This window comes from Planococcus citri, chromosome 1, assembly GCF_950023065.1.
Source record: "Planococcus citri chromosome 1, ihPlaCitr1.1, whole genome shotgun sequence".
Classification (NCBI taxonomy): Eukaryota; Metazoa; Arthropoda; class Insecta; order Hemiptera; family Pseudococcidae; genus Planococcus; species Planococcus citri.
The window spans coordinates 32,860,577-32,872,884 of NC_088677.1; the positions used below are offsets into that span (position 1 = coordinate 32,860,577).

The following is a 12,308-nucleotide window of genomic DNA, read 5'->3' on the forward strand; positions in this document are numbered from 1 at the left end:
TTGAAACTTTGATTGCTAAGCAAAAATATTGAAATACTTGATTTTGATTTTTTTTTTGTATTTATGTTTAATCACAATAAATTTTCTTGACGAACTAGTTTTTAAATAATCCGCAAATTAAAAGTTTGAAAACAAACTGTTTACAACGTACACTCTTGTAGCTACACTTGCTTTTTTTATAATTTTGAATATTAAAATTAAAAAAAATAAAAAAAAGTATTTTTGAAAGAATTTTCCAATTGATCTTTTTCCAGCGATTTTTTAGGTCTAAAATTGTACAAATGTATCTAAAGTCGAATAAAATGAACAGAATAATGCAACATGTCACTAACCTACAATCTCAGGCACAAAAATTACTGAGAAATAACAAATAATTGGAAACACCCGATATTTCACGTCCAAAAATCATTGGCAGCGGTTTTCTATGACCCTATAATCATTTCAAAAATCATGACGCAAAAAAAAAGTCTGAAAAGAAGCTTTTCCAAGTGTTTTGAAAAACTTTCAAGAAGTAATTTTTTCTCCAAAAAAGTATATTATATTGTGTAACTTTTTAAAAAATATTTCCGAAAAAAAATTGTTATTGAGATAATTTTTGCAAAAATTTTCTTTCTCAAAATAATTTTTTGTCAATTTTTTAAAGATGTTCAATTCAATCAAACTCTAAAGGAATTAGAAGAGGATAAAGGCTGAATCAGATGGGTGAAAATTTTGTCACATCATTTTGTACAGAGCACAATAATATGTATTTGTACCTATACTACACTCCCTTCCAAAATTCCTGCTCTAAAATTAAAAGAACAAATAGATGTAGATTTTGGATTGGTTTTTCTGGGAAGTTTACAATTTAAATATATTTTGTAAAACCAAAAACTTTATCAATTTTCCTTAAGAAATCTGATTGCTTGAAAATTCTCCCATGATCATCACCCAGAGGAATTTTCTTTCATTACCCCAAAAAAGCTTCACAAGTAACCAGGCTGAGAATTTTTATTTTTGAGAATTTCAAAAGCTCCGATCTTTGATCTCTTATTGATATTTTGTGAAATTTTTGGCATCAACATTGCCTTATGCCCTTTTTCGTACTTCAAAGTGTTCAAAAATTATTTGTAATCATGAAAATTAAATATATATTTGTATTTAGGCCTAAGTATAGCAAGGCAACAAATATCCCGGATTTGAAGTTTCCAACTTTGATCTGGTAAATTCTACACTTATTTTGGATAATAACATCGAAGGAAAAAAACAAGATACCTTGGTGCTATCCAATCTTCCTTGATTTTTCTCCAAAATTTATTTTTGTCTCTCAGGGAAAACTGAAAAAATCTTGGTAAAAACAGTGCCATGTTGTACGTATGTATTTACGATTTACGTTCGTATAGAGCACCCCCCAGTATGTACTTACAGTTACAACAACGATACGTAGTATCTGTACATAACCTATTTCTTAAATTTTATCAAGTAAGCACTCCGAAATAGGTTACATACAAATCTTGCTGTCTCACATATGTAGGTAGGGTTCTGAAGACGACATACACAGCGTTTTGAAATATTTGAAATGCCTGTGCCAATAGCGCCTGTGCCAGGACCATTTCTGAATCTACGAAGAAATGGGTTTCGATCGTAGTTCCAGTGCCAAATGCGTCTAGAGGTTTTTTTATTTGAACTGAAGTACGTAGGTATTCGTTTAATCACTCTATATTACTTTTTATCGCCAAAATATGGTTAAATGATTTATTTATTTAAAAATAATAATAATAATAATAAAGCAAACCCTTTACCTTGACCAAAAAAAAACAGGCAGAACCCTAACTCAACTATCATATTTATATAGGTAGCCCACTATATGTGAATAAGATGGGCCTAAAACGTTAAAACAACCAACGTGTGAAGCAAAAGAAGCTATACGCAAATTATTATTTTATTTTTTCACTCGAAAACCAAACACTTGTTTTTTTTTCAAAGCGTACATTTTTCTGTAATTTTAAAAACAAATAATAGAGCGGGTAAATAGCGGTTTTAAAAAGGAAAAAATTGGCACATCAATTTTTTCTTCGGGAATGTGTTCGGATGAACCCTCTGAACCACCAAAAAAAAGCCGACTCTCCTATCCCTGGAGGAAAATTTTTTAGGGGGCTGAAACCGGTTCCGATTCACGTTTTTTGCGTTTTACTCCGTAAATATTAGGTTTTTGAGAAAAACTACCATGACGAAAAATGTTCCCCTTTAAATTCTCGACCATTTGATGCTACGCTCGATACCCATTGCTCAAGGGGGGTGTCCAAAAAAAGGGGTGGAAAGAGTAGGTGTTTCAAAAAAGGTCAGTCCAATAAATTAATCAAAATTACCACTTAAAATCATTCGTTTTGGCTCAAATTTTTTTTACAAAGTCTACTCACCCAACTACTAATCAAACTATCATTGGTTTGTCTTTTACCCTCCTCGGGGGTTCGTGAGGGTTGCTTGATTTTTCAAGTAACACATTACTAAATCATATATTTGAAAAACAAATCTGGACGTGCGATATATCGAATAGTATGTTTTCGAGGTCGCTGAATACGAATATGAACTCATTTTTTGCATACAACCCCTCAAAGCCCCTCTGTGCCCCAAAATGGGGGTCAAAATTTTGAAAAATCGTAAAAAGTCAAGTGATATATCGAATGGTACGTTTTCGAGGTCGCCGAGCGCGAATATGAACTTATTTTTTGGGTCCCACCCCCCAATGTCCCTCTGTGCCCCAAAATGAGGGTTAAAATTTTGAAAAATTGTGAAAAGTTGAGTGATATATCGAATTGCATGTTTTAAAAGTCGCTGAGCACAAATATAGCCTTATTTTTTGGGCCTAACCCCGCACAGCTCCCAACTGCCCCAAAAAAGGCCAATTTTTTGAAAAAATGTGAAAAGTCGAGTGACATATTGAATGGTATGTTTTCGAAATCGCTGAGTACGAATATGAACTTATTTTTTGCCTACAGCCCCTCAAAGCCCCTCTGTGCCTCAAAATGAGGGTCAAAATTTTGAAAAATCGTGAATAGTCGAGTCATATATCGATTTGTATGTTTTCGAGACACTGAACTGGAATAACCCTATGCACTTTTTTCCTGCTCCACTTACGATCCCTCAAAATCCCCTTATGCCCCCTAAATAGGATAAAATTTCGAAAAGTCACCAAAAAACGTGTAATACGTCGAATAGTAGGTATGTTCTCAAGATCGTTGAATACGACTACAGACTCATTTTTATTATTTCACTCATTTTACTATTCAAACGTCCTACTAACGCCACAAAATTATCCTCAATGTCTTTAGTAGGTAAGATGTCAATCTTCTTGTCTATCTCAGGTCAGTGTTTTCATTTCGATTGTTTTCCTGTAAAGTTTTCGATTTCATTTTTTACAGTAGACTCCCAATTACGACTTTCAGGTTATCCGGTACGAATTTATCCGACTTACTTTTCGCATTATCCGACCCACCAAGGTCGGATAATCCAAAAAACATCTAATTTTTGATTTTGGAGTGTAAATAATAATGCAGGATTCAGCATTTTGTATTCTAACAGTGTTATTTTCCTTGAAATCGATCCAACTTATCTCAAAAAATTATAATTTGAGTCAGTATTTCATTGTTCTTTATGTACAAAAGTACGTTATTTTTGTTTATTAGTTATTTTTTCGATTCTTTGTTCCTGTTTTGAGCCAAAACTTGATTTTCTGAATGAAAGCTTGTCGTCTCAAGCGTATGCACTTCATTTTTACGCTTAAAACATAAATTTTGGATTATCCGACCTTTTTGATATCCGACCCACTTTACACCCCCGATTAGGTCGGATAATCGGGAGTCTACTGTATTGGCTACCAATCGAAAACAAAATGAAATCATTTTTTTTTTTGATGGAAGAAAACATCGAAAATTAGTAGTTCGTAGTTCGTGTTTTTTAAAAAAAACATACCATTCGATATACGTATCAGTCGACTTTTCACGAGTTATCAATATTTCGACCCTCATTTTGAGGCACAGAGGGGCTTTGAGGGGCTGTAGGCAAAAAGTAAGTTCATATTCGTACTCAGCGATTTCGAAAACATACCATTCAATATGTCACTCGACTTTTCACATTTTTTCAAAATTTTGGCCTTTTTTGGGGCAGTTGGGAGCTGTGCGGGGTTGGGCCCAAAAAATAAGGCCATATTTGTGCTCAGCGACTTCTAAAACATGCAATTCGATATATCACTCGACTTTTCACGATTTTTCAAAATTTTAACCCTCATTTTGGGGCACAGAAGGACATTGGGGGGTGGGACCAAAAAAATAAGTTCATATTCGCACTCGGCGACCTCGAAAACGTACCATTCGATATATCACTCGACTTTTTACGATTTTTCAAAATTTTGACCCCCATTTTGGGGCACAGAGGGGCTTTGAGGGGTTGTATGCAAAAAATGAGTTCATATTCGTATTCAGCGACCTCGAAAACATACTATTCGATATATCGCACGTCCAGATTTGTTTTTCAAATATATGATTCAGTAATGTGTTACTTGAAAAATCAAGCAACCCTCACGAACCCCCGAGGAGGGTTGAAGACAAACCAATGATAGTTTGATTAGTAGTTGGGTGAGTAGACTTTGTAAAAAAAATTTGAGCCAAAACGAATGATTTTAAGTGGTAATTTTGATTAATTTATTGGACTGACCTTTTTTGAAACACCTACTCTTTCCACCCCTTTTTTTGGACACCCCCCTTGAGCAATGGGTATCGAGCGTAGCATCAAATGGTCGAGAATTTAAAGGGGAACATTTTTCGTCATGGTAGTTTTTCTCAAAAACCTAATATTTACGGAGTAAAACGCAAAAAACGTGAATCGGAACCGGTTTCAGCCCCCTAAAAAATTTTCCTCCAGGGATAGGAGAGTCGGCTTTTTTTTTGGTGGTTCAGAGGGTTCATCCGAACACATTCCCGAAGAAAAAATTGATGTGCCAATTTTTTCCTTTTTGCCGCTGCTTTTTTACGTTATTTTCCCGCTCTATAAAAGTAACAACCACGGTGGAAAATTAACATACTGTGAAAAGAAATTTCACGCTGAATTTACTTCCCAAAGAATTGTGAAGAGAAGTGGAAATTTTCAAATGCTGTAACTACGCGCCCTTATGAACCACAAAATACGTTAATACTTTTAAATCATGATTCCGTTTTTGTTTTTACTCAACCGGAAAAAAACTAAAAAAAAAAAGGGAAACCTGGTTAACATCTCGGTATTTTTATTTAATGAGTGTTTATTATTACAATTTTTTTCATGCAAATACTCAGTTTAAAAACGAAAAAAAAAAAGTTAAATATATGTTGCAGGTAGGCAAGTGTATGTAGGTACAAAATGCGTGAATGTTGGGAAAATTAAAATTCGCATTTTGACGAAGCAACGAGAGTAAAAGTAAGGAACGTAATTCGGTTTACACCGCGAAAATGTTGCCTTTGATTCAATTATTACTTCCTGTACGTCTACGCGAACGTCGCCTTCATTTAATAATCGACAGGTTAAATGAGTCTAGAGTTTTGTCAAATATTCAAAACGTACCTACTTAACAGCGAGCTCAATAACGTGTTGATGGTAACCCCTCGCTTAGAGAAGGTAGGGGTGTATAACCCAGATGCGAGTCTCATCAATTTTTGATCTTAATAAATTAAGCGGAAAATCGAACGTTTACGTTGTTTATTTAGCATATCGTTGTCGTCGTCGTAGTGCTGCTAACAGGATGCTTTTCCTTTTGCGGTGGGAGTAGGGAAGGAGGGAAATTATGAAAGGCATACCTATTAGGTACCTAGCATCTACCCGTTGAATTATCGTATACACAATATGCAATAAAATTGAAATTACATATTTCATTTACGTGGTATTAGGGAATAATTGCTATTCATTTCCAACTTTGATAAAAATAAATAAATCATCGAGCATAAATATGATGTTGTGGTGGCTGATTTAGAGGAGGCCGCGCAACCGAGAACCGCCAAAATACACAACGTGAATTATATAATATCGATCGTTCATTTGGTCTTATTTTCTTTGCCATGCTTTGAATTAATTCACTTTTGAACAATAGGAAGTCCGACCTACAACTGAACCAGCCCATCTTTTTCAAGTGTACCACATCCTGGGTAGATCTTTCGTGGTAGATATTTAATATTGATAGTGTGACATTGATGCTCGAGGTACATCATGTTACACGCGAATATTTTCACTTCAGTGGTAGACAAACACTCACGATATTATGCAGAAAAAAAAGTAACCTTACTTTCAAGCAGGTAGCATTTTTTGTTGGGCAATCAATACGTACTTCGTTTGCAAATATAATGATCTGTTTAAAGCGAAGTAGGTACCTATTTGGTAAATTAATTTTCAGTTGATCAAAATTGGAATGAAATTTTCAAGACCTTTGTTAAAAAGTAGATCCTCGCGTTTAAATAATAATTTCAGATGATGAATTTCGGTTTAATTTTGAATACTTTAGATTTGGCTGATTCTCCATGAAAAACCCAAAATGATCAAATTGAGATGGAAAGCTGGAATTTGATATAAGTACGAGATAGGTACCTAAGTACACCGAACTTTTGACCACCTAAAACGATTGCTAATGATTTTGAGCCATTGTAGAGTCTTAAACAGATTTTTACATTTTTTGACAATTTTTGGTCCTTCGAGCCGGATGCATTTAAAAAAATCATAGAAAAATTTATCCCGGCAAAATGAAGCTGAAGTAACTGCAGTTGGAGAAAACGAAACAAGTGTTCATATACTTATGTTGTTCACTTATTCTTATAATGAAGGTGAACACAGAAATACTGGTCCAGCCAACAAAAAAAAACAATTACCTACAAGAAATTTTTTGGGGAGTTTATAATTACAGGATTATTTCACAATTATAAGAAATGACCCAGACACGGATGAAAGCTCTCTCTCATGAAGAATCAAACAATATGTACCAACTACCAACAGAAAGAAAAATTCCAAAGTGACGGATGAAAAAATAAAATGTACCTATGTGGATATGTATCAGCAAACACCCTCACAGACTAAAAACCTGCCAATTGATGCACAGTAATGCAGCATTCAAATTTGAATATTTTGGTCCTCTGGGCCGGATATTCAAAAAAATCACCCCATCTTGAAAAATCATTTTTCTAGGTATTTCAAGAATTGTAATCGCCAGCGAAATTAAATCAAATGTTGTGCCATGGATGAAAGCTCTCTCTCATGAAGAATCAAACAATATGCACTAACACTCCAACAGAAAGAAAAATTCCAAGGTGACGGATGAAAAAATGAAATGTAGGTATGTGGATATGTATCAGCAAACACCCCTCACAAACAAAAACCTGCCAATTGATGCACAGTAATGCAGCATTCAAATTTGCACATTTTGGTCCTCTAGGCCGGATATTCAAAAAAATCACCCTATCTTGAAAAATTCTTCTCCTAGGTATTTCAAGAATTGTAATCACCAACAAAATTAAACCAAATGTTGTGCCATCTGTTTATTTTTACTGGTTAATCAATGTTATCGAAACAATATTTTGGTCCTTTTTGGCCAGATATACCAAAAAACAACTTTTCACCGAGAAAATAATTTCTTTTTTTTTGAAAATTGCGAGCACCAGAAAAAACAAAAACCAAAAAGATATAATCCAAAAATGAAGAAATTTTGAATTCCAATAAATTGTAAGCATTCTGGATATTGAAAAAAACTCCCTACCTGATTATGAAAATGAAAGTCGGTACAAATATGTATTTAATAACGGGAGTACAATGAGTACATAACTTATTTTTCCAATGAATTACCATAAGGGAAAGTGGCCAAATATGGAATGTGTTCCTAATATGGAATTGGAATGCTTAGGTTTTCAGTGGGTAAGTAGCGCCATCTATCAGTGACGATCGTAAGTTACAGAGAATAGAAAAAAACACCTGGTAACAAAAAATTAGCCGAATTCCATTACTGTAGCGAAAGTTTTAGCCAAAATGGCCGAAATCTTATCTTTAATCAATTTTTCAGAAACGGAAACATAATATACAATGAAAAATGTAGGTATGGCAAAAAAACCAATGATCTGATAATTTATATTTTTTAATAGTTTTGTATGTAATAAATGAATTTTGAGTTCATTTTATTGAAATTTATGTAAGTACCTATTAGAAAAAAAAACCATTCCAATATTAGGACTTATTTTTTTAAAATGACAAATTTTCAAAAAGAAATGGCCAAAAAATAAATTGACGCTAATTCCGAACTTACGGCCAAAATACTTTACTCCATTCTATATATTTGGCTATACTTTTCCCTAGCAAAAAAATCAATTTTTTGTGTGTGTGTAGTCTTATGTAAATTAACCTTTATTTTCAAATACAGCCCCCTCACCAAGAAACTGGAAATCGCATCAAACATTATCTATACCAACCGATACTATAAAAAAACATCAACTTTTTAAACTAAATCATCCACGTGACAAAAAAATATTCATTGCTCAATAATCATGACCCCGTCGATGGAGAATTAGGCAAATTATGCTGCACGCGAGCAACTTAAACTGTTTCACCCACAGTTCAAGGTACTGAATGTAAACTTACACATGGAACACCACGTACCTATATGGCATAAAGAATCCGTCCGTCTAACAGATGGCAAAAAATAACACACGTGACGTTAAATTTTCACTTAAAAAATGATCGCTGCAAACAAACGAAAATAAAAAACAGCAAAGTTCGCCAAATAGTCGAACTTTGCACTTTAAACATTCAAAATTTTCCTAGGGCTTTCCGATTCATAAACTCTTGCAAAAAGACACTCGAGAATTTAATGACGATTCTTATACAGTCGTCAATTTTACAAACAACGCAACTTTTACAATAAAAGAAATTTTTCCGAAAAATGGCAAATTTCAGCACGAAACATTAATTTGGAGAAATAAGAAGCTTATTATACTTTTAGAATGTACTTTAGCGCTGTTTATAAAAATATTTAGATAGGCGTGTAGTCGAAATGGCTGTATTTTTCATATTAAAAAACCTGAAAACCTGTAGTTATTCCAACAATTACACAACAAACTGACGGGAAAAAAAGCAGAAGAATTTTTTATCTAATCTGATAAAATGACATTAACGATAACCAACTGAAAAGTTTTCTTAAATGGAGCATTCCTTATCTTAAAAACTTTGCTTTGCTGTTACAGCTGCTTAATTCGATAGTTACGATTGTTCGAGTTAAAATAACTAACCGTAATTGAAATAATTTACAAGCCACACTGTAAAATTCCACAATTCGCCAAACAACGTTTTCTGATAATTCAATGATTTTAATTAAGAGCGTCAAATAAATTTCGGCGGCGGCGCAAAGTTCTCTTAGACTAATAAAACAAATTACCACAATGATTCGCTATATCAATTTATAATACGGTCTCGTGTGCGTTTTAGGTTTTTTTTTTTTTTTTTTGAATAAGTACCTAAATTAGATTATTTGTAACGAAGAACTCCTTTATTTTATTACTTTTTTTGCGCTAGTGGGGAAAATGTGTTTCCCTAGACACCTGATATTCCATTTCAACAAAGTAATACCCTACTCGCGATCTCGCCATCCAGTGTGCAAACGTTCATTCATTTTTACATTATTACGCTCGCCCGCTCGCTCGCTCGCGCTGCTCGAGAGTCGAGATCGCGAGCGTTTTTGAAATAACGCATCGGTATGCCCAGGCCTTTAAAAAAGAGACTACCTATTGAAAAAAAGAGGAAACGGAAAAACTAGAGCATAAACCTCGCTCGTTTCACGCAAACATTTTTTTTGTTGAATTGAATTTTTTTAGACGTCGTTTTCGAGATGCAGGGAGGAAGAGGGCGATTGATTTGCAACGTTCAAGGGGAACACTAAAGCCGTTATTTTTGCACAGCAGGGTGAGCAGATTTTAACTTCTTTTTTTTTTGCTCTGCAGTTCAAAAGTTTTTTTCTCACGAATTTCAAAGATTAGTTTCTCGGAAATGGCATTTGGGCTTTGAAACAATCACGATAAAAATTTCAACTCTATTTTCTATTACGAACAATTCTTCTTCATCTCGACATCTATAAAATTTCTTGTAGTTTGCGAAAAAAAAAAAGGAAGGAGAAAATCGCAAAAATTAAACTCTTACGATAATTACACGCGATAAATTTTCATTGCCTTCTATTACGTGAAAAAATTACCGAAAAACCGAGCCCATTACGTTCGCGGGATCTTAAAATATGTTACGAATTCGTGAAATAATAATGAATTCTAAGTCTTCCACCACAATACCGCACAAGTTTACAAGCATTTAGGTCAAGTAATGAACTCGTAAAATTACACAGAACAATACGGTGAAAATCATTGAAAAAAACCTAAAGAATGAATTTCACCCCGATATTTCTCTTTTCATTTTAATCTCACTATAAAGGCTTTTCTTATTTTGCGAAATTTTAAATTAAATTAAGCTCCGAGAGCTCCCTTATTATTTATTCGAAATTTATTCTTTGATTTTTTTTCCTCCGTTGAATGTCATACTCCTGCTGAGTTTACTGATCGTGATTTTTTTCGTCTTCTATCTATACCAAAAATACAGACGACAATAAAAATACTCGCAGCAAAAGTATCGTCAGTAGATTTACTGGCTTTATTGTGTGTGCGCGAGCAGTTATTTGGTATCGAAAGGCAGTAATTGTTTTGACACTTTGTACATTTATTTCAAACGTTATAAATGTAGGTATACGTACTGTAAGTAATTTGTTGTCAGTTCAGATAGGCAATCGGAATCGAATCAAAATAACATTTCCTTTTGAAAATCAACATTTTCTGATTTTCTTTTTGAAATTTAAGTTATCGTGGATAAATTATTGATACCCTACCTATCTCAATATAACCCCTTTTTACTCTTAACATGAGAAGCTCATCTTCATTTCTTGCATGCAGGTTTGCTAGTCACGATTCGCGAAATTGAAGTTGTTGAATTATACTCACAACACAAAATTATTCAGTATACTCAAATTTTTCTATTGTATTGTTCAAAATTCATTGAATTTTGGAAGTGGATAGGTCTTTTTTGAGAGAATGCTTTCATTTCCCTCCAAATTCTTTAATTTCTTCAGTTTTTATTGAAACATACCGGATTTTTTTCAAATTCGAAATTTTTTTATGGTGATTCAGTAGTACGAAGTGCAACGATATTTGTAAACAGGCGCATATCTTTCTAAAATTTGGCCAAAGTTCAAAAAAAGTAGTGGGCTGTGAGCACCCTCAAAACGCCTGTAATTCAAAAACTTACAATGAACCCTAAAACAATGGTACAATGATATCCTCCCTTATGTTTTTGGGGTCGCAGAATACGAATTTGACAATATTTTTTGTAGGGGTGAGGGGGTGAAAAATTCAAAATTTGTCAATAATGATGTGTGAATAATGTCAAAATGTATGTTTTTGAAGGTGTAGATCACGAAACTGACAATTTTTTTTTGTATGGGTGAATGGTGGGGGATGAAGGGGGTAACAACGGTGAAAAATTCAAAATTTGACTATAATGATGTGTGATATGTCGAAATGTACCAAGTACAGTGGATAATTCAACTGAAAGTAAGTACTTTTCATCAATTTACTGGATTTTAGTTTTTATAAAGTGATTACTTATAGAGATAAAATGCATCTTAAAACTCCGTTTTTTGCCTACGCGACTGCATAAACTGGAATAGAACAAATTTTTGCACGTAGATGCACGGGAAATTCCAGTGACTGGTAATACTTGAGATAGTGTATTTCAAGATGTCAATTGCCATTTTTGAACGAAAGTGACCCAACGACCTCCACAGTCAATTGTAGTGAAAAATCAGAGTGAATTTTGTTAAAATGTTACAAATTTTTTATTACTGGGACTTTGACGGTTCCCCAACATAAAATTCTTCATCACCTCACCCTTCACCTTTCCTACACCCTCAAAAACGTACATTTTGACATATCACACATCATTATAGTCAAATTTTGAATTTTTCACCGTTTTCACCCCCTTCATCCCCCCACCATTCACCCCTACGAAAAAAATATTGTCAGATTCGTGATCTACACCCTCAAAAACAAACATTTCGACATATCACACATTAATATGGTCGAATTTTGAATTTTTCACCCCCTTCATCCCCCTCTATTCACCCCTACGAAAAAAATAATGTCAAATTCGTATTCTGCGACCTCAAAAACATACATTTCGACTTTTCGACATATCACACATCATTATAGTCAAATCTTGAATTTTCACCGTTTTTACCCCCT

General features: G+C 33.8%; 1 protein-coding gene across 3 annotated transcripts in view; it reads right to left on the reverse strand.

Annotated features, from left to right (window-relative positions):
• The window catches only part of Cbp53E (Calbindin 53E), a 99,359-nt gene that overhangs the window by 35,667 nt on the left and 51,384 nt on the right, over positions 1-12,308 (reverse strand). The gene's annotated exons all lie outside the window — the stretch shown is intronic.